Raw genomic sequence first — 23,859 nt, 5'->3', positions numbered from 1 at the left:
CACTGAGCACAGAAGAGGTTATCAGGGATCTGGGGACCCAGGTTGACAGTAACCTTTCGTTTGACACTCACGTTGCCAAAGTAGTTAGGAAGACCTTCTACATTGCCCACCTGATCATGAAGGGATTCACATCTAGATCAAGAGAGGTCATCGGCCCCCTGTACTCATCACTCATCAGACCAATGATTGAGTACAATGCCCCATTCGGAATGTATCTGACCCGACACCTGCAGCAGCTGGAAAGTCCCCAAAAGTTTCTCACCAAAAGAATAAAGGGCCTCAAAAATATGTTTTATGCTGCCCGACTGAAGGAACTCCAGCTCTATTCAGTCGCTTACCGTTTGCTCAGAGGTGACCTGTGCCTGACATCGAAGGCCATGTCCAACCCAGAATTGATGAACATGCTTCACCTCAAAAAATCTAGATCCCTCAAAACTACAAGGGCGGGAGACTTAAACCTGGACACGGTTATTAATAGGACGTGTTGGAGGGACAGATTCATCACCCAGAGACTCCCTATGCTGTGGAACAAAATCCCGGTACATGTGAGGCAGAGCACCTCGCTGGCCTTGTTCAAGAGAAATCTTGACCAATGGATGGGAGATCGCAAATATACCCCAGGGATTACCTCAGTGTCACTGCTTGACAGAGGCACAGCAAAATAATGGGCATAGTTTCCTTCAAACTAAAGGGCTGGCGAAAGCCACAAAACTCTGGGCTAGGCTTATAAATGCCAGATAGCCTAGTATGAACCTATGAACCTATGAACCTATGATGGTGAAATTAAATGTGGCATGTTTATGTATCATGGTATGTTTATAGAGGGATACTTTCAATAAAGTATTTATTTGGAGCCACTATATGCTGTTCTTTCTATTTTTTGGTTTACATTGACTTTCATTGAGACCGTGCAGTTGCCGTACTTGCAGAGGTTTCTGTTGTTTTAGGCTTATATAAGCCCTAGGGCCAATAGCCTACATATGAACCTATGTACCTATGAACATGTACTCACAAGACGTAGTAGTGGTGTACCTAGACTCACAGAGCCCACTCTGACATTTTCCCTACGCCCTCACACGCTCACACACACACACACACACACACACACACACACACACACACACACACACACACACACACACAAGTAGACATACACTCCCAAAGCAAGACATGCACTCACACAACACAACATACCTGGGTATCAATTTTAGCAGTGGAGCTGCCCTGCTTCACACTGTGCAGGTTCCCCTTGGACTGAAATACATGGATGTATGAGGCTAAATTGCTGCATACATATTCAGAGTTTGTGTACTATACTACAGAAAAATTGCTTAGTTCAGAAATGTGAAAATTGTCAATAGAGCAGAGTTACATTACCAGGCAGAGAGCAGGACTATGAACTGGGCAGACTTGACTGCTGTGCAAAGCTACTTGTGTGGCATTGCACACAACACAAGCTGTGTATAAACACTGATTTTCTAATGTCTCCCCTCCAATATTACAATCACCAGTTTTTCTTTTGTGTAATCTTCTGTTTTAAAATACTCAAATGTAATTTTCATGAACTGCTGACATCATAATATTTACTTTTGAAAAAAAAAAACAGTTTGCAAAGTCAGCTTAAAATAATAGAGTTTATGCTACTTCTTTACCTAAACTGAGAGCTGCTTAATATGTGATTAGCAAATCAATTAGGTGAGCATTTTCAAGTAGCAGCTTAGGCAACAGAAAACAGAATTTAAACATATAAGTACTTAAACCAAACAAAGCTAAAGTTTACTCACTGACTTGAAGATACAAGCAACTATTATTTGTAGCTTTTTTATGAAATCTAATTGGTACTTTTTGGTCATTTTTAAATATGATATGTTTGCTAAGTAAATATTGAAGTAGTGAAATCGCTTTGTTTAATTTGGTACGCATTTGTATTTACAGCCTAATATAACCAGCTATGTTTTGGCACGGTTTTAGCACTGAGTGTCAGCTTAGTTGATCAAAAGCTGCTTAAATGAAAAATGGATTATCCACAGTTACTTAGTATGATATTGATTAAACTATACTGTGTGAAGTATGACTTAGTGAAAAAGAGAAATGGACAGTGTATTTATGAGTTGACACATGTGAAAGACTCCTAGCAGCATAAAATAGTGAAAAAATATAAGTGAAGGATATTAATTGTAAAACTGTTGATTTGTAGTTGATAGGAGAAGGAAAGTAGTTACAGGTGAGATAAAGTATACCTTACCTCCAACCATGTATTTAATAACAATGTTAGCATAATATATGGAGATACCATTTTACAGGCCTGTACTCATAAAAGACCATCCTTCAGCTGATAATATATACAAGAGATTTCAGCAGGTTGTACACAGTGCGGCACTACAGCTTTGCTCTGAGGCAGTAAATATTAATTTAGACAAAATTAAAGCTCCAGATCTTCTTTGCAGTACTGGTGTGTGTGTGTGTGTGTGTGTGTGTGTGTGTGTGTGTGTGTGTGTGTGTGTGTGCGCGCTTCTGCATATTTGATAGGTTGGCAAGGCATTCAAGACTGATAGGTACTTGACAGGGCAGGAAGGCAAAAACTATGACACTCACCAAAGTGAAGGCCTGAAGTTTTGAGTGGAAATGAGTTAGGCAAAACCATGGAAAATGATGGCTGGATTACAGTGGTTTTGGTAAACCATACAGTGACACAGGGATGAGGTGTGGGTAAAACAGTGTGCAGACTGCTCTTAGCAAGGGTGAAGGAATGCTGACCTGAGTTAAAGATATTAGGAGGAGGTGGAAGTAACTCTTTATGGAACTCCTAGTCCTAGTGGAATATCTTCTTTTGAGATGGCAGTTACACAGTAACTGGTGGCCTATGATGATAAGTTCACTGTGAGAACTTCTGATGTAACAAGGTGGCTGGAGTGAATGAGATCTAATTGCAAATGGCAAAGTACTAGAGACTGCTGCAGTGTCATTGTTAAAGCACCCTTTCATTGTTTCATGGAAGACTGAGACAGCTAGCTGCTCGTGACTGGTGAAGTGGGGTTGTGGTCTGCAATTTCAAGGAAACAGTACAGTGTTTTCCAGCTGATCATACTTCTCAGTCACCCAGAAAAAGCCAACACCAAGGTTCTAGAAAGACACTCTGTGCAGCAGGTCAGCTTCTGATTCATGATTAACATATCATATTTTATGTCAAGCCATGAACAATGGATCAAACCTTTGTCTTTGCAGAAATATCGAAGAAGTGTTGAAAGTTTACCAGTATGTTCTATGTGTTCTGTGAACTTGAAATCATATAGCTATAAACCCCAGAATGTGGTGCAGAAGGCTTCTCAACATCGCTGAGTCCCTGGACCACTGCTGTGTGTCATTTATTCACTGTATTTTGAAGGGAAAGTTATCTTTGTATTCTCATTATTAAGTTGAATGCATTCATGGTGGAAGTTGGGAACCTCTAAGGATTTGTTTTGTTTGCCTCCTGCCTGTAATTTTCATTGATATCATTTCATGAGTACTCATTTTGAAGTGTCAGGGATCATAAGCTGCACACCCTAATAAGAAGTCATTGGTATCTTCTAGAAAAGTATGCACTGCCCCCTGTAGGGGAATGTGGAGCAGCTGTCCTGTGCCAAGGAGTTTAAATGTAGCCTGGAGCTTTGCTTAAAGAGATGACAGAGGAGCCTAGGCCTGCAGCCAGCAGATGTGTGCAGGAGCAGTAGTACTGTAATTATTGTGTACACTGTGGTGAAGTGAAAAGCTGTTAGAGGATGCAAGTCTGTGCCCTCATTATCAACTGTGGTCTCAAGGTTTTAAACAGTGTCATGGGTTCATAGGTAAGTACTAAGTCAGCTACCCTTGTGAGCCATTCTAAGCCTACACAATTACCTTTTTTGTGCTTAAAATAACCTATCCCATTTGGTCAGAGATTGGGGTATTTGGCCCTACCCATCCCATAGCTGATAATTATACATTACCCCTAATGAGAATAACTTGGATCACATCAAAGATAATTTGAAGGGCTCCATGCAGGTAATAAAGCATTTAAGAGTTGCCTCTGTCCATTATTAATACAGGGGACAGTTCTGGAATAAATTTCCTGTTTTCCATCCATAAATCTAAGTTGTGTTTGAATATGTATAGGGATGAACTTTGTTTTATGTAGATGGGAATCTGTTCCACTGTACAGGTATCCTCTGCAAGATATGCGTGTCCCTCCAACTGTTTTGTTAATGTTACAGAAAAGGTCTAGATACCTAGACTGAGTATTTTTGATGCCATTTGATTGCTGATGTGCCATAAATCCATTAGTAATGGGTCACAGGATTCCGTGTATGCCAGACACAGGTCACCTCTTAGCAATCTGTAGGATACTGATATAGTGACTGGGCTTTGAGTCGGTCTATGTAGGGCATGTTGTTTAGGCCTTGTGTCCTTTTAGTAAGGTATCTCTGTGGGCGTTCCAGTTGTTGCATGTGTCTGGACATATACATGCCAAAACAGGGCATTATATTCAACAATTGGCCTAATGAGGACTGAGTTTGGAGGGACAATGACATTCATACTTCTGGACACAACCATTTTGTTTATAAGCTGCGCAATATAGAATGACTTTCTAATACCAATAGACCCATGTAGGTTAAAGTTAGATCACTGAGCAGTTAAGTTCCCAAATCTAAAACAACTGAGTCAACTCACAGGGTTTAGTGTCATGACGGATAAAGCCATGGTTTCAACTGGCAGGCAAACAGGTCCTGATTTTCATGATGTAGTGAGGGGCATGGTGATCTAGGAGTGTACTGGAGTAGAACTAGTGCTCCTGTATACTAATGTAAAGTCAACTAAAGTGGTACCAACTGTGGATGCTGGTTAAATGCATCCCACAGAAAGTGTGCAAGACTTAATATATTAATGGCAGGTCTGGTAACAAGCCAGGGAGATGCAAAACTGTTGACAACTGTCAGCTTGCCTGGGAATGCCTTTAGGGTCTGTATGATGAATTGTGAACTACTGTTAGTGACAAGGCAGTCTACCATGTCCTGTTTGGACTGCTGTCTTGACAAGAAGCTTGTAAAATATATATTTCTGCATTGCAAGGTACAGTGCGGATGTTTCTGTATCCTTGCTAATCTGAAAAAAGACAAATTAAGTGTTAGAGTAAATGCAAAATAATGTGACATGTTCAATTTTACATAATGACAATTATTTCAGATAAGTTTGATTTGGTCTCATACAGCGGTGGTGTAGCGGTAGCGTTGTTGCCTCACAGCAAGAGGTTCTCCCGTTTGATTCTTGGCTGGAGTGCGGGGAGTGCCTTCTGTGTGGAGTCTGCATGTCTTCCCCGCAGTTGGGTGGGCATTCAAATGACATGCGTAAATGGGCATGCCTTCGTTGAAGGTTGAACCTCAAGCTGGCACCTCAGCGTTCGTGAAAATCTACTGCCAATCATTAGCGGACCGGAGTTCCGCTGTGGCGACCTCTAACTGGGAAAAGCTGAAAGACAACAACATTACTTATACCTGCTGATTTGAACACTAAAACGGAACCCGTCATATGATATGAAGCCCACTAAAGTTTAACAAGTACTCTGAAATGACAAAGTGTAATATCTTCTATCCACTATCCCGAGCTTTACTGCTCCAATATTTGCCTTCCTCTACAAGACAGTTATGCAAGCACAATCCTACACATACATATTTTGCAGTGAGTGATGAACATGATGCCACTCCCATTACACATTCGTATTCTGTAAATACAATATCTCCAAGGGTTGTCCTAACTCAGAGTAATGGAAAACATACATCCCTCTTTTTTTCTGACTTGCAACATGATCAAATATGGCATATTTAGAGATCAATGTTGTGAGGAAGAATTTCCAACATTGGCAGTGTTAAAACACTTACAAATCAGTTCCAATTTTGTTTATATTTGAGATGGTGAAATAAGGTACTAAGGCAGAGCGGCTGGAAAACCGGGCAATGGGATGTTTATTGACAGGATATATAAAAAGACACAATGTTCCTGGTAGCCTTAGATGTTAGAAGAATTAAAAATCTGAGAAGGAATTTGAGACATATTTCTTCAAAGGTACTAATATAAACATTAACCAAACAACATTCAGGATAATAAATAAGTATATTTAATAACAATTAAACATCAATTAACATAACTATTAAATAAATATTACAGTGAGGACAGGTACATAACAGTTTAAAGTTTCACTGAGTGCCATGCTTAGCCAACAGTTAAGTGTATGACCAATGAACAGATACCAAATGGTTAAAAATTGCAGTTTATTTTGGTTTTAGTATCCCTTTCTGTGATTTGGTTCTATTGTTTCCATAAGATGCATGGGGGATTTATTTCTGAATCTTAGGTGAAAATATTCTTATATTTTTAGTCAGGCTGGATACAAGAGGGCAACAAAGAATCTTTTTTTTCCTTTGTGTTTTTAGGTCCCTTAATACTGGACAACAATTCATCTGCCCCTTTATATGACAAGACTTAAGAACTCTCTGTGAGGTATTTGCTTTCCACAGGCAAGACAATTGTTAACTTTTTCTGACCTTGGTTAGAGCAAGAAAGAAGGATCCACAATGAGGTACTTAGTTTTAGAAGACTTCAGGATTATTAAATTTGTAAACGAAAATTCAGGTAGCTGCCGACTAGCACTTGCAAACTGCTTCTGCTTCGGCCTCCTCGGCAAGAAAGACTGATGTAATGGTGTTGGCTGCCTGGTTTTATACCCCTGATGACCTGACATCAGTCCTGGAGCAACAGCATCTGATGCAAAAATACTAAGTCTCCGGTATTCGGGCTGACTGAGGGCCACCTGCAGGCAGATAACCCAAGTGTGATGACTGCAACATTGAAACATGGAGAACATTAGCAACCCTTTTATCAGCAGGCAGAGAGCAAAACACATTTCTTGTCAGTGTAATATAGGAAATCCAGAATGTTAAATAGTAGGTTAGAAGAAGTAATCCTTGAAAGAGCTAACAACATGTCTCATGACTTTTCAGAGAAGTAAGGGAAACCCTGGGATAAGTTTAGTAGTTCTGGTGTCCATTATATCAGGTAAATCTTAGGATCACTGCTGAACATTTTCTGTCTGTTTTACCCTGTAGACCATAAATCAAGAAGTTATTTCTTCTGGCAGGATTTTCTTATTCTTCCTATTTATTTACTGCATTTTGAAAGATGACTTTTCCAGTTAGTGTTTGTCCAGAAGGTAACTGTTCCACCTAAGTATGTCCAGAAAGTAAGTGTTCCACCTAAGTATGTCCAGAAAATAAGTGTTCCACCTAAATATTTCTAAATGTCAAAAAGAGGCAGGAACATTGGGGCATCTTGAAATACTTAAAGTCATATAGGAATGGAATGGTAGAAGCAAGATCTAGGCCTAGCTCTGTAATATCTACTTTTTTCTCTATTTTTAATCAGTTCCATTTGAGTCCTCCCAAAGACATTAAAGTTTAACCCTTTAAGAAGCAATTTTATGTAGCCAGATTGGATTACAACACATATAAACTGGTAAAACCTTATGTAATCTTTCTACTTTATTAGAAATATGTAATAACTGTATAGGATTTGGCTCTATGGTGGCTACATAATAATGTGTATGAATTTTGTAAATTTTGTAACAATGTAAATCTAGCACTCTATCTAGCAATTTTTAAGAATATAACATTAGTTTACTTGCATTGTTTATTGCCTCTGAGTCTGGGACAAGGCCGAAAAGGGTTTTTGCACTAGTCAAACTACCTGGATATCAAAAAGTAAATAAACAAATTAAAACAAAATAAAATAAAAGCATTTCCAATGTTTGCTTATTTTACATGTAACCAGGTTTAGGAACAAAAGATCTTAAATACTTTTTAATATTTTCACATATTAGCAGACTCTTTGAATTCAGATACCCTTGTACTACACTTCTAATGCTGGGTCATGATGCCTTTTACTTAACAAGTTGTAATATTTTTCTCTGCTTGAGATGTTAAAGAATGCAGTGTGCAACTGCTGTCCAGGAGAAGCTAGTAACTTATCTGATTAGAAGTGCACTTCTTGTTCTGGGTGTGAGAGGTCCTAATTTAAAACTTAATACAGTCCCTGATTTTAGGTTAGCAGTTAATGCAGAGGATTAAGGCTATGAGCTGTTAATAAGCTGCTTCCTGGAGTATAGGGTTTGATTCCTTGAGCTACCATTTACATTAATTGTGACTCTGATCAATTTGCTTTACAGACAAATAGTTTGAGACCATTCAAAATTAAGGTTAGGCTTCCCAGTGGCCTCCTGGATCACATGCTTAGTAACTATATATGAAATCACAAGTTCTTATTTTTTTGTTTTTATTAGAGGCATTATTAAGAAGGATTTAAGCATTGATTTAGGCATTCAGCTTTCTTTTTTATAACTCAAACTAGTTATCTTCAAGTGTACTAAATAAAAATAGGGCACTTTTTTAGCAGAAAATATCAACCAGATGTAACATGCTACTTTTTCAGTTTGCAGTTGCATAGACAATTAGCTTAATTTGTCTTGCATTAATGCATAATGACTCTATATTTTACTGACTGCAGATTTTCTCTAGCATAGCTGCCTTTCAGTTACTGTATGTCCATACTGTAGTTTAAGCTTCACATTTTTCTGTATTGTATACAATTGTCTATTTTCTAACTGGAACTTTTTACCCAGGCCTCCCCTGAAAAGGAACTACCACAGCCTACTCAACTATACTGGTCAACAAAAGTAATAAAAATAAACATATTAATGTTGTATGTCTGGGGCAAACTTACAGAATTATTTTAAAGCAAACTCCAATTTATTTCCCCTTAAATATCTAACTAGGAAAAACAAACCAAACAGATAAACAGGGAATTTCAATGCACTTGGTCCAAATTCAGTGCTGAGAAAAACAATGGCAACAGATCTGAATAAGATGTCCAACAAACTATAGCAAGTCTGCACAGCAAGCAAACCTTCTCAGTCTATCATGATGCAGTTCAATGATCAGGTCGGCCTATGACATGATCATTGGGGGTTTTAGTTCTTCATTGCATGAGCCTTGCAAAGCTGAGATGGATAAGACTGGAATGGTGGAAACGTTTTTAGGGAACAGGGAGCACAAGAGTCATAGGTTTACTCTGAGACAGGAACAAAATGATGGACAATATAGCTGAAACCTTTAGAAGAGCCAAAGATTCCTGGTACAAAAGTATGCAAGAGGGAATGAGGAACTACCTTAGACTAGCTGCAATCTTCATATTGTCTCTAGGGTCTAGAGACCCTCAGCCTCCTTCTGCTAGTAGTTGTTTTGTTGAGTTATTTTTTGTTGTGGTGATGAGATGTTATATTGTGTTAGGCTATGTCATACTAACTTATGGTAGACTATGCTATGTCATGCTAGGCTATAATGCTATTTTATATTATATGCTTGTTTTGTTATGTTATGCTGTTATGTTATGTTATATGTTATGGTAGGTTAGGGTATGTTGAAATATATATCAGGAAGTGCTTAAGGCAGTCAGAAAGAGTTATGTTTGAGACATTCAGTCAAGATGACCACAAGCAACAGTTTTATAAATTAGCTCCCAAAGCAATATCCGTAAATACATTACTTAGTGTAATTGCATTTTATTTTTGAATGACTTTATTTAAAATGTAATTATTAATTCTGCCTAAAATGATAGATTTTATGAAGCAATGCAAAATCTTTTAATTAATTTAAATAGTAAATTATGAGCTTTTTTCAACTTTTGTTTTCACCAGCAACAGTGAAAGCTAACAATAAACACTTTTGCCTCCAATACCAGCTTAGGAAGGGACATAAGGAAAACAATATCTGCAATTAAGGATTTGACAATTGAAGTTAAAATTATGTAAAGAACACATCATGAGTCTTTATGAATAAGGGTAAAAAAATTACTAGCATTGAAACTTCACTGACTTATTTACACTCTCACATACAAGAATTAGAAACATTATCATCTTTACTGCTCAACCAGAGCTAACACTGGGAAAATTTGTCATTAGTTCCAAAATTCAGATGTATGTTCTGTCAGAAAAATATGTATTAATGTGTGTATTAGTAATATGCTTAGTGCATTTAGAGCTTGAAAAGGGTTAACACATTTATTCTATTTCATACTGCATAAGTCTGTCCAAACTGCAGATGCTTTCTGACCTTGTATTGTTAGCTAAAATCTTGCTTGTGCCTTGGAAATTTACTGAGAAGCAGATGATTCCTGCTTATGTTAGGAAAATAATGAATAGAACAATACTACTTGTATGAAACTTAGACAAGGAGTTCCGCTTGTGTTGTGAGAAAATACACAGCTGTAGAAGCTATAGATAATTAGGACAAAGCCTGCTTGAAAATATGAAATGCAATCAGCATTTGCTTGTATCTGGGTTAGAAGAGTACCTTGAAATGTAACACTGTACAACAGAAGCCAGTAAACGGATTAGTGCCCACCAAGGCCAGGTTATTTTTCTCAAAAGTTTCTCACAAATCTAGTCATGTCAGCAGAAAATCTGAGTAACTTCTGCTGTAGAACAATGCTAAAAGTTGTTTTTGATTACGTCAGCCTTAGAAGGCCATGTCTTGTAAAACAGTATAAGAATAAGCATACTGCCTGTTAGTAGTTAGACAAATCCTTGTATTTGCATGCTTTTGTCTCCTTGCAGCAAGTTATTAAATGTGCCTTAACTGAACCTTATGTGTATTGGTCTTTGAAGTTTTTTCCTTTGACAGACTGGTCCTTTTGACCGGAAACCCTCACTTCGCCTCGGATCAGACAGGCCGGGTGGCTTGAAACTGTATGGGGAAGAAACCACATCGGTTCTTCTTACTTGAAAAGCCCTCCGACTGAATTGTCGTACAAAAGAGGCCAGCCACTTTCTGATCTGCGACTGAAGGATGGGTTTACTCGAACCAGGTGATCAATCACAAAGGCTCAGGTAAGGTGAATCTACCTTTTTTTTCTGTTTTAGATCAGGGACTAGATTTGTATTATTTTGTTAAGACTTTGTTTATACAAGTCAGGGACAAAAAGATTACTGTCTTGTCATAGATCAGGGAAACAGAGCAGGTAGGCAGTCATTCTGAAGAGACTATAACAAAATCCGTGGTACCACGTTAAAAATAAGGAGTTACATAATGACTAAAAGGGTAGAACAAAATGGGTAATAATTGTACAAAAAGATCCCAAAGTCCGCCGTTAACCGAAGACACGAAATACATGAGGTCACAGCGTGCTGATAATATTAAATACTACTCAAAATGCGTTAATAAGTATGAATTTGATGGTAAACTAGAAAAATCCTCACTTGTCAAACTTGTCAAACAGCTTAAAACTGATTCTAAAGGTCGGGTAAAAAAGCAACGTCAATTAGGAATTCCTCATGCACACAGGTGGATTGAGGAAGTAAACCGAAGGGAACAAAAGAATAATAATTCAAAAGCAATGTTTTTAGATAAGGAGGACAATAACTTAGTAATAGCATCAGCCCCACCGCCTCCCTTACCAGAATATGAAGCAAGTGGACAAGTTAGTCTACCCCCGCGATATCCTGCTGTCACTGTAAATAGAGACACTACAAAAGCAAAACCGTTTATTCGAGATCCCATCGAGACGAGGTCTCGAACACGGGCAGGAAACTCAAAAGGGGGCATTGAGTTATATCAAATGGGAAGGAATTCACAATCTATGAGTGAAGAAGAAATATGCCCACTTACAGAAGTGCCTAATCCTCAGGCAGGACAAGAAGGTCAGGACCCAACTATTCTAGTGTATAGACCCTAGACTCCGGAAGACATCCGGAAAGCCACTGAGGGAATTCCCCATCCAAAAGTTAATTTTAGAAATTTCTTAGAAGATTTGCAAGGAATGACGCTAAGTTATAATTTAAATGGAGAAGAGGTAGAAAAAGTAGTCAGACAAATTGTGGGGCCAGATTGGCACATGATTAGTGGCAACTGGAATCCCCGTGACACTGCGTTCAAGCCCCTCCCACATAGCAGCGCAGAGCTAGACATCAGAGTGAAAGGTCTTACAGACCGAATCTCTGAGAAATGGAAGACTAGGGCAGACTGGACTTGCATTAATGAATGCATCCAACAAGAAGGCGAGACTGTTGACAGATATTATGCCAGACTATTAAAGAATGTTTTAATAACCACTGTGGAATGCAGGTTCCTGAAGATCAGACACACAATTCCCCATATGAGCAGCAGTTAAAGAATGCATTTGTGAAAGGCAGTATTGCACCCATAAGCAGCTTTATTACAAAGCACATGGTAGATCATCGTACAAGCAGGTTACGGTCATTACTTGAATATGCTAGGCATGCCGAAAGGCATTTTAATAACAAAAAGAAAAAGAAATCCCAAGTATTTTCTGTAGAAGATGGAGCAGAAGTTTATGTAGTACAGTCCAGGAAAAAGGGCAAGAGAAATGCCCAGGGAAACAAACAATCTGATCAGCGATCAGAGGACTTTGAAGGGCGAAAGAAAAGGGGTGAATTTTTAAATGCGGTAAAAAGGGACACTTGGCAAGGGATTGCAAGAAAAACAAGAAAGCAACCACAGAAGACAAGGAGGGTGAGGACTGACTATATGATAGTCAGGAATCACTAGAAGGGGATAGCAGAGAAGGGACAAATGAGAATGTGATAGAGGGAGTAGAGAATGTGACAGAAGAAATTGAGGAAGTGCAGGAAGTTATGGATAGTGAAGAAAATGAAATATTGGATTTGGCTTTATTGAGCTTAGAACTCTATTTAGCAGACACAAAACCTGAAGTTACACTCCTGGTAGAAGGGAGGGAAGTCAGATTCTTGTGTGACTCAGGGGCATCACAGACCCTGATACATCCCTCCAAACTGCCAGAGAACTCAGAGTCACCTGATTACATATTAGTGAAAGCAGCTAATGGACAGCTGTATCGAGCCCTCTCCCATAATATTGTGATAACTGATCCTGTTTCAGGATTGACCCAGAAAAGCAAAATTGTTGTTTCTGCAAAATGCCCAGTAAACCTCTTGGGGAGAGACCTTATGCAGCTATTTGGTATAGGAGTAGTTCTGACTATGCAGGGTATGGAAGCACAGCGACAAATTGATACCTTTGCAGTGCAATCAGAGAGTGAAATGTTTTATTGGTACAGCCATGACTTAGTTACGACTGGTCCAGGGCAGTGACCGAAGAGTTGATGAATGTAGCCATCAGCAAGTTCCCCTCCCTTGACATTGATAAACAACATTTGTTGCACTGTACTCTGTATTATTGTAACACACCATGACCTGATAAGGAATATGAGCAAGAATTGTTTAGAAATTGTGCAAAAGGATTGATATTACGTAATCTGTACTGGGACACAGAAGGGAACAGTGTAGTCAGTTGTTCATTGCCCCAGGAGTTCTTTGCACTTTATAAATCTAATCGATTACCACATGTTAGCTTAACTAAGGACAAAAATATAAAATGTGTAGACTTAGGAGAAAAAGTCACGGGATGGGAGAAACAGACAGAGTTAGAACTGTCAGAACAGGGAATACAAATGCAGAAGTTGAATTGGATAACTCAGACCCACCCAACTGTACACTTGCAGTCTGTCAAGGACAGCTGATTAGCACTCCTATTGAAGGAGGAAGAGAATGCCTTACAGAATGTCAATTAATGATTTTTTACAGGCTCTTTTTACAGATAATTTCATTATTTCTAAATCTCTTATATTATTCAACACACCTGTACCTCAAAGTGTTAAAAAGGTTAAGCTTCCCTTGTTATGGTCTATTCTAGCAGTGGCTAGGAAAATAATAACTAGAAATTGGATTTCAGATACACCTCCTTCATTCAATGAATTTAAAAATGTTATGAATATAGTGTGCCATATGGAAATAAACACAATTAGGACTAGAACAAATAGAAAAACATCTTATTTTATTGTATGGGATAATTTACAAAATTTGTTAAAAAATTTTAATTTCAATAGCATGGTATTTTAGTTTAATTAATTGATCTGATTGTAGTGGATGTCTTTGTAAATACTTTAGTTGTTTTGTTGAATATTATAATAATACCTATTTTTAATTACTTGTATAAAATTGTTATGATATTGCTCTTATATGTTAAAACAATAAACCTGTTTTGAAAAAAAAAAAAAAAAAAAAAAAAAAAAAACTCTCTGGTCAACGGGAAAATCAGATGTAGGACTTATTAGTACAGCGGGACCAGTTACTATAATGCCAAAGTCAGAATTTAGACCACAAAAAAGACAGTATCCCTTAAGAAAAGATGCAGATGTAGGAATCAAACCTATTATAGCAGCCTTACTTAAGGAAGGGGTACTGGTAGAATCTCCTGATTCACCATGTAACACACCCTTATTTCCTGTTAAGAAAGTGAATGGAGAGTGGCATATGGTCCAAGATTTACAAGCTGTAAATGATGCAGTAATACCAAGGGCACCTACGGTGCTAGACCCACATACCCTGTTGAATGATTTAAAACCTCAACAGAAATATTTTTCTGTGGTTGATATCAGCAATGCGTTCTTTTCAATACCGATACACCCGGACAGCCAGTATTGGTTTGCATTCACATTTCAGGGGAAAAGGTATACATATACGCGACTACCACAGGGGTATTGTGAAAGTCCAACAATATTCTCACAAGAAATGGCAAGCAACTTGGTGGGATTTACCCCACCAAGAGGTAGTCAGATTTTGCTTTATGTTGATGATTTTCTGCTGGCGGACCCCACCCAGCAAGATTGTAAAGAAGATACCATAGCGCTATTACAATTTTTGGCCACTGAAGGACATAAAGTAAACAAAAATAAACTGCAGCTTTGGAAAAAACGAGTTAAATACCTAGGATATATAATATCCAAGGAGGGTAGGATATTAGATGAGGACAGAAAAGTAGCAATTTTGCAAGCACCAAAACCCACTACCAAGAAGGAAATGATGTCCTTCCTGGGTACGACTAATTTTTGTCGAAGTTGGATTTCAAACTATGCCTTGGAATCTGCACCGTTGACTAACCTGATTTATAAAAAGCCTATGGCAGCACAGGATTTGTTACAATGGATACCAGAAGCAGAATTTGCTTTCTGCAAACTGAAACAGTTAATAGCGTCCTCATTAGTTTTGGGATTACCAAACTATCATAAACATTTTTTCCAAACTGTAGATTGTAAGCAAGGTTATATGACATCAATGTTAACACAGCAGCATGGGGACAAGCAATGCCCTATTGCTTATTATTCATCACAACTGTACCCAGTGGCACGGTCTTTACCTCACTGTGTACAAGCAGTAGTTGCAGCTGCAATGGCAGTACAGGCTTCGACCTCGGTAGTTTTGTTCCACCCTCTCACATTGAGAGTGCCTCATGCAGTCACGATTATTTTACTGCAAGAGAAGGTAGCATATCTTTTCCCTGCTAGGCATCTTTCCTGTATGACTATATTGTTGAGCCAACCTCATATGACAATTGAGCGATGTATGACTTTGAACCCGTCTACCTTGCTCCCGACCCCTGCAGATGGCACACCACACAGCTGCCTGCAGGTGATTGAGCAAAAGACACTGCCTAGAAAAGATCTTATGGATATTCCCTTGGATGATGCCGAGGTGACATACTACATGGATGGCTCATGCAAAAGGGGTCCTGCAGGACAGAACCTAGTAGGATATGCAGTAGTCTCTGATACTGACATTACAGAAGCGAAATCTTTACCACATAATTTATCTGCACAGGCAGTAGAATTGATTGCCTTGACACGGGCATGTACCTTAGCAAAGGGTAAATGTGTGAACATTTTTACTGACAGCCAGTATGCTTTTTCTACTGTACATGTTTTTGCGCAACAGTGGAAAAATCGAGGAATGATAACATCTACTGGCAAACCAATCAATCATGCACAGTTTATTTTAGATCTTTAAGAATCTATTCAGTTACCTCAGAAAGTAGCTATTTGTAAATGCACAGCTCATACCAAGCAACAGGACAGGATTTCAAAAGGTAATGCGAGAGCTGATACAGCTGCAAAGCAGGCAGCTTCAGAAGTATTTCTTTTGAATGAGGAATTACAACCCTCTCAGATTTTAGACTTAGAAATGGTAAAGACAATGCAGACACTTACTACGCAAGCTGAAAAACAAAGATGGGTAAAATGAGGAGCAATTCTCGAAAAGGGGCTGTACATCTCTAAAGAAGGGAAACACATATTGCCATCTAATTTGTTTAGATATGCAGCTTTGTTGAGCCATGGGCAGTGCCATGTCTCAACAGGGGGGATGGTACAGCTGGTGAACCAAGTGTTCACGACATACAGATTCTCAAACTACTCTAAAAAATTCTGCTCGGCATGCCACGTTTGTAATAAACATCATGCACAAGGGGCGTTAAAGCCCAAGCAAGGGAGTTTCCCTACACCACCATATCCGTTTCATACTATCTGTATGGATTTCATAGAATTGAATAAATGTGAAAATAAGAAGTATTGTCTTGTCATTGTAGATATGTTTTCCAGATGGGTGGAAGCCTTTCAGACTAAAAATCCAGATGCTGCAACTGTGGCCAAATTTCTTGTTAAAGAAATCATCCCTAGATTCGGAATTCCGGAAAGGATCTACAGTGACAACGGCACACACTTCGTAAACCAGACCATACAACAGTTAAGTAGACATTTTGGTATTTCTTTAAAAAATCATTGTGCGTATCACCCACAATCTGCAGGGCTAGTAGAGAGGCATAATGGGATTTTAAAAAGTAAGCTAAGGAAGTTAATAGTAGAAACACAGAGAAATTGGGTGTACTGTCTGCTCCTGGCACTCTTGAGCATGAGAACTGTTCCAAATGCAAAAAGATTGACTCCTTTTGAAAAATTATTTGGAAGGGATTATTATATACCTCAGTGGAAATCTCTCATGCCCACAGACCAGGAAGCTGACAGTACATTAGCTGAGTATATGCGAAACCTGTTAAATTCTAAACATTTGTTGCAGTCAAATTCTGTTTCAGATAAAGAACGAACCAGACCATCAGAAGTGGCAGTGTGCCCTGTTGCCTGGATCTGGGTGAAGACAGTAAAGAAAAAGAACTGAGCATCACCAAAGTGGGAAGGTCCATATCAAGTGCTTCTGTCAACACCCACTGCAGTCAAAATTGTGGAGTGCGCCTCCTGGATCCACCTGACGCACTGCAAATTAGTCAAAAACTTTGAACGGGACAAAAATCTTGTTACATGCCAAGAGTAAAAATGATAGAGTCCAGAAGAAAGAAGAATTCAGAACAACCCTTTCCTCAGAAGTATTGCATAATCATCCTGCTAACTGTACTAGTGACAATAATCTTTTTGTTGTGGCCTTTCCTTTTCCCAGCCACACAGACTGAACTGAATAAACGTGAAGTGTTACTCATAGACTGGCATCCAAACTTTAACACTTACCAGGCAATTAAATATGTGCATGCTGAGACTTTCAATGTTTCAAATTGCTGGATTTGCACAGCTTTGCCGACAGCATACGGGGGGTTATTAAGGACTACAGTCCCCCTAGGGTTCAATGAGACCTGGGAGAACTTGATTTATGATACCTCAACCATTACATCACAAGATAAAATAGCATTGCACTTGTCTGTTCCACAAAAGGGACCTGTGTGTTTTTATAAAAATGATACTGTTCAGGTGGATTGGAGCAATTGCAATGTGACTGTTCCTTATAAATGTTACACTAAAGGTGACAATGTAGATCTTTATTGTAATACAAACTATGATTCATTTCTTGGATTGATGCACAAAACAATTGATGAAGTAAAACATAATTCTGTTCTTTATAAACAACTGTCTATAATTGATAGAAAAATGTTTCATGCAGGGCGAGTGTATATTCATAGCAAGGTTACTACTAAAGTAGAGGATTGTTATTTTGTGTGTGGCAGAAAGGCATACAAATGGTTACCTGAGAATTGGTCCGGCAGTTGTTTTTTGGGTTACCTGGTTCTGGCCATACGACACACTGCAGTTTTGCCTCGAGGAAAAATTCAAAATGTCCGAGAGGTTGTCAAGAAACCTGTAAATCCAGTGGGACAAATCGATGCGCGTTGGAAAGACCATCATTCCATAGGCAAAGGACTGACACATATGGACTTGAGTGATAGCGTTATATCTTGGGCAGTCATATTACCAGCATATGGAGCAGTGAAATTGTTCTGGGAGCTGAGAAAACTGTCGAAACTTCTTGAAGTAATGAGTAATGCAACTTTTTCTGCTCTCGAATTGGTGACTGATGAACTGAATGCTATGAGAACTGTAGTGCTTCAAAACCGCATGGCTCTCGACTTCACCCTAGCGGCGAGAGGTGGTACTTGTACTTTAATCCAAGAAGAATGCTGTTCATATATTCCTGACCATAAACATGAGATAGACAACCATCTTGAGGTAATTCAGCAAGTGTCGGCTATGACCAAACCAGGCCCAAACCCACTGACAGACTTTTTCCAGAAATGGTTTGGGTGGTGGGGTAACATCCTAATGAACATCCTGATTGCCATTTGTGTAGGAATGCTCCTACTGGGAGTATGTGTTTGTTGTGTTATCCCCTGCATGAAAAGACTGATTAAAGATTTTATAGACATGTCAGTTTCTGAAACCTTATATCAAAGTACTGAGTTCGAAGAACTGTTAAAAGATTGAAAATGCTTTCATAAGTTTAAACTGAATGACTCTCTTAACTGCAAATCCTGACTGGAAGAGGTTAGGAGAAGAAAACAAACTGTTTATGCTTATTTTGAAAGTAGAATAAAGGTATTAATAGGTGGGAAATGCCAGAAAAATATGTATTAATGTAATAATATGCTTAGTGCATTTAGAGCTTGAAAAGGGTTAACACATTTATTCTATTTCATACTGCATAAATCTGTACAAACTGCAGATGCTTTCTGACCTTGTATTGTTAGCTAAAATGTTGCTTGTGCCTTGGAAATTTACTGAGAAGCAGATGATTCCTGCTTATGTTAGGAAAATAATGAATAGAATAATACTACTTGTATGAAACTTAGACAAGGAGTTCCGCTTGGGCTGTGAGAAAATACACAGCTGTAGAAGCTATAGATAATTAGGACAAAGCCTGCTTGAAAATATGAACTGCAATCAGCATTTGCTTGTATCTGAGTTAGAAGAGTACCTTGAAATGTAACACTGTACAATAGAAGCCTGTAAACGGATTAGTGCCCACCAAGGCCAGGTTGTTTTTCTCAAACGTTTCTCACAAATCTAGTCATGTCAGCAGAAAATCTGAGTAACATCTGCTGTAGAACAATGCTAAAAGCTGTGCTTGATTACGTCAGCCTTAGAAGGCCATGTCTTGTAAAACAGTATAAGAATAAGCATACTGCCTGTTAGTAGTTAGACAAATCCTTGTATTTGCATGTTTTTGTCTCCTTGCAGCAAATTATTAAATGTGCCTTAACTGAACTTTACGTGTATTGGTCTTTGAAGTTTTTTCCTTTGACAGTTCCCAGACATTAAGCTCTGTTGTTACCCATTTCTTGTCCTTTCTGGAAACATACTAAGTATTAAAAAGTACATTGGCAAAATCATAGTGAAAAATGCATATAGCATTGCATGATGGGAACATGACCATTCTAGTGTGACAGTGGCAAAAGCATAGCATGTAGTTGCTGATTAAATTGTTGCAATATAAACACTTAAAACACCGTTGCTGCTGAAGAATACATTTAGAATATCACTGTGGTATGAAACTGAAAAAAATGTTGCACATTTCATCACATATTTATGTTCATTAAGTACGGATGTCCCTGCAACACAATAAGCAACTGATAACTTTTGCTTTGCTGTATCACAACATCAATAAGGTGTATAACAGAAGGAAGAAAATCAAGGCAAAAATTAGGAGGTATAGAACCCTTCAATAAAATAAGTGCTCTTATCAAACTAAACAAACAAATCAGAGGACAAATAAAGTGTTCCAAAGCCAAATTTGAGGTTAATTTGGCTTTCTAGGTCATGAACAACCACATGGCAGTCTTTAGCTGCCTCTGCAACCTCAAAAGCAATATAAAACTGCTTGCATCGTTAATAGAGCCACCTATACCAAGCCAGAAGATATAGCAAACCTACTGGCAGACAAATTCACATCTAACTTTACCCCTCTTTCCCCTAGTCTTTTCTCAGGAAACACCATCAAATATATCCCCTAACTATCACTAGGGAACACTCATCAATGTTCCTTCTAAGGCCAAAAACACTGCATAGACTGGCCCTGACAGTATCCCTGGCTCTCTTCTAAATAGCATGAAACATGACATATCTGGTACTCCAGAATTAATATTTAACCATAGCTTCTAAACATGCTTCATGCCTCACAAAAGGAGAAAAGCAGTTGTCATCTCTCTGTAAAAAGACAGGCCAACTGCAGACCCATATATCTCACTAGTCTCATATGCAAAGCCATGGAAAGAATTATCATGGAAATGACCAATGATGACACAGAAAAACCTCCAGACACTGGACCCAATCCAGCTTTGTTTTGTCAAGGGCAGGTCATGCCTACTCAGTCTAGTGGACTTCTTTGAGAAGGTTACCAATGCAATGGACAAGGACAACATGTTTCACACTGCCTACCCTGATCTGGCCAAGGCATCTGACAAAATACCTCACTTAAGCATTGTTGACAAACTTGAGAGGTTAGCTATAAACCCTTATGTCATTCGCTGGATAACCAGCTGGCTCACAGACAGAACCCAGGATGTTAGAACTGGGAGTCTCCTCTACAAAGAGACCAGTCACCATGGAGTCTCAAAGGGATTGGTCCTGAGACTTCTCCTTTTTGGCATCTACTTCTCTGAAGTCAAGTCCAATGTCAAGGGTCTTTGGCTCACCAAATCTGCAGATGATTGCAAATTATGAGCAGTTATAGAATCCCTACACTAAAGTACTCCCTGAAGGGCTGACACAGATAAACAACTGGTGTCAGACACATGGGCTAAAATTAAAGGCTAAGAAATGTATAACAGTATCCTTCAGGAAGTCAGACGCCCCTGGTAACTATCATATTGACAACACACCTCTATTTTTCGACTCAGTAGTCAGGGACTTGGGAACACATACAGACAGTAATCTAGTCTTTGACCATCATCGGTCTATGGTACTGAGGAAAGCATTCTATGTTATGCATCTTATAAATAAAGGTAAGACATCTAGGTCCAAGGAGGTTACTGTTGCATTGTATTAAGCATTCATCAGACTTATTATTGAATACAAAAATCCTTTTAGTATGTAGCTAACCAGGCACATCCAAAAACTGGAACTTCCACAGCGCTCCCTCACTAAAAGAATACAGCGCATAAGTAACATGTCCTCCGCAGACTGCCTCAAAGCCCTTTCTTTTTCTACCATCTTCTACAAGCTGTTGAAGGGACATCTATGCCTGGCAGACAAGACACTGTTGGAGCACACTCTGACCCTTGCCTTTGATATAAACAAGACCTGCTGGAGAGAGAGGTATGTATCTCATAGACTACCCCTTCTCTGTAATAGGCTGCCCATCCAAGTAAAATAGAGTTCTTCCCTAACCCACTTCAACTGAAACTTGGATAACTGAATAGAGAACAGGAAATTCATCCCTGGTTTGGCAGCTGCGCCTCTAATGGACACAGGCAGTCTGTAAATAGTTCATCTTCCAGGCCTCTGCTTGTAATTGTTTCATCTCCCATATCCCTGCTTATATTTGATTACTACAACTTTTCAGAGATTTAGGATACATGGCTAGGTTTAAAAAGGCCCCAGTGGTCATTAGCCTAGTACACACCTATGAACTTATGACTCTATCCCAAAATAGTTTTTTTCAGATATAAATCTAGTTGTGCAGTTTTGTTCTTCTTTTCAGCTAAACCTTCTAGTTTCTTGCAATGTGCCCCTATCTGATGAAATTAAAATGCCTGTTTTATTCCTCAGGATCATATTCACTTACCATAGCAGTACTCAGAATTACTACTTACTTTCAGAATCCATGATCATATTGTCTCCCTTCCCAGTGATTCACACAGGTTTGAGCCCTTACTTACAGTTGCAGAATGTAACTATATTAAATTGCATCTACAAGAGATACAATCATTCCCTCTGTTATCCAGAGGATTGATATTTATAGGCAGTTCAGTCTCAAATGCTCAGTAATCTATGACAACAAAGTTGGCTTGTCTCTTTCCAGTCAGCCAGCCACTCGAGACCCCCAATGGGATTATAGCAGCAATGGGATGGAAAGACAGCAGGGCTAAAAACACTTTGCCAATTGGTATTTCCTGGATCAAAGTATGACGTGTAATGGACACTGATATGACAACCAAGAAGGCAAACTGATATTGAAAGTTATCTCAGGATTTCATGCAAACCCAAAATGTTGCAACGTGATGAAGATAAAGGGTACTGAAATTTCAAATAAGGTAATAAACAGCTAACTCATGCTATACTAATATAGGAATAATTTTGTAGGGAGAAAAATAAACTCTGGTTGAAAATATGTTGTGTTGAATATTTAACTCCCATTTTAAAACCCTTGAGAGTTTCATTCAGTCGTATATGTTGAAGCAAAATTGTAAATAAGAAAGAAGAAACTAGCAGTGGCGTTTTCAGGAATCTTCAAAAGCTGGGGGGGGGGGCAATATGGTTACTTGACTTACTAAGGTGGAAGTGATTAAGGAAGACACTGGATTGGGGGATGTGGAAAGATCACCTTAAGAAGTTCTGATATCATGTGAAAAGACAGCAATATACATTCAGTTGCACATGATTTTGCTGAGGCTGTAGTAGGAGAAACAGTTTTTTTCCTGTCCAGCACCCAGTACATTTAGAAATAGCACAATTTTTCAGTGCATGCAGGAAGGAGAAATTGATTGCCCATGCTAAGTCACAGTCTCATCCCATTGCATAGCTGACATACTCATTGTTATAGCTCACTTAAAATGGACAAAATGTACTATTTTGGCTGTACATTTTTACATTTTCTGACTTCTATGAAAGAACAGTGTGTTTATTTTTCTTTTGTGTGTATGTGTGTGTGTGTTTGTGTGTGTGTGTGTGTGTGTGTGTGTGTGTGTGTGTGTGTGTGTGTGTGTGTGTGTGTGTGTGTTTCATGGCATTGATCACAATGACTTTAAAAAGGGGATGGTGTGCGCCCCTACACCCAGGCCTAAATCCACCACAACAGATGGCAAGCCATCATAATAAAACTTTAATGCTCCCCTGATGGCTACAAGACTGCAAAGAAGTTTAACTAGAGAAAAAGACATTTATTAAATATTTACTTACTTATATGAAATAAGGGATTGTGTCTAGATCAAGGGATGTCAATGCCCCCCTTTTACTCAGCCTTCATTAGGCCAGTCATTGAATATAATGCTCTCTTTTGACATGATCTGCCCAGATACATGCAATAATGCTTACAAAGATACCGTAATAAAAGGATACATGGCCTAAATAATGTGCTCTACATAGACCAACTCAAAGCCATGTCACTATACTCAGCATTCCACAAACTGCTAAGATGTGATCTATGTTTGGCATACAAGGCATCCTCTGATCCAATACTGATGGATTTACTGTACATCAGCAAACAAAATGACATCATAAATCCTCAGTCTAGTGATCTAAACCTCATCTGCAATATCAACAGAATGATTTGGAGTTACAGATATATCTTGCAGAGGATACCACTGCTCTGGAACAGACTTCCCATGCACATAAAACAGAGTTCATTCCTGCCCATATTCAAGTACAACTTGGATCTATGGATGTGAAACAGAAAATGTATCCCAGGACTACACCCTGTACTGCTAATGG

This window comes from Protopterus annectens, chromosome 4.part1 (genome assembly GCF_019279795.1).
Source record: "Protopterus annectens isolate FY-2018-M chromosome 4.part1, PAN1.0, whole genome shotgun sequence".
Lineage (NCBI taxonomy): Eukaryota > Metazoa > Chordata > Ceratodontiformes > Protopteridae > Protopterus > Protopterus annectens.
Note: the sequence above shows the minus strand (reverse complement) of the source record.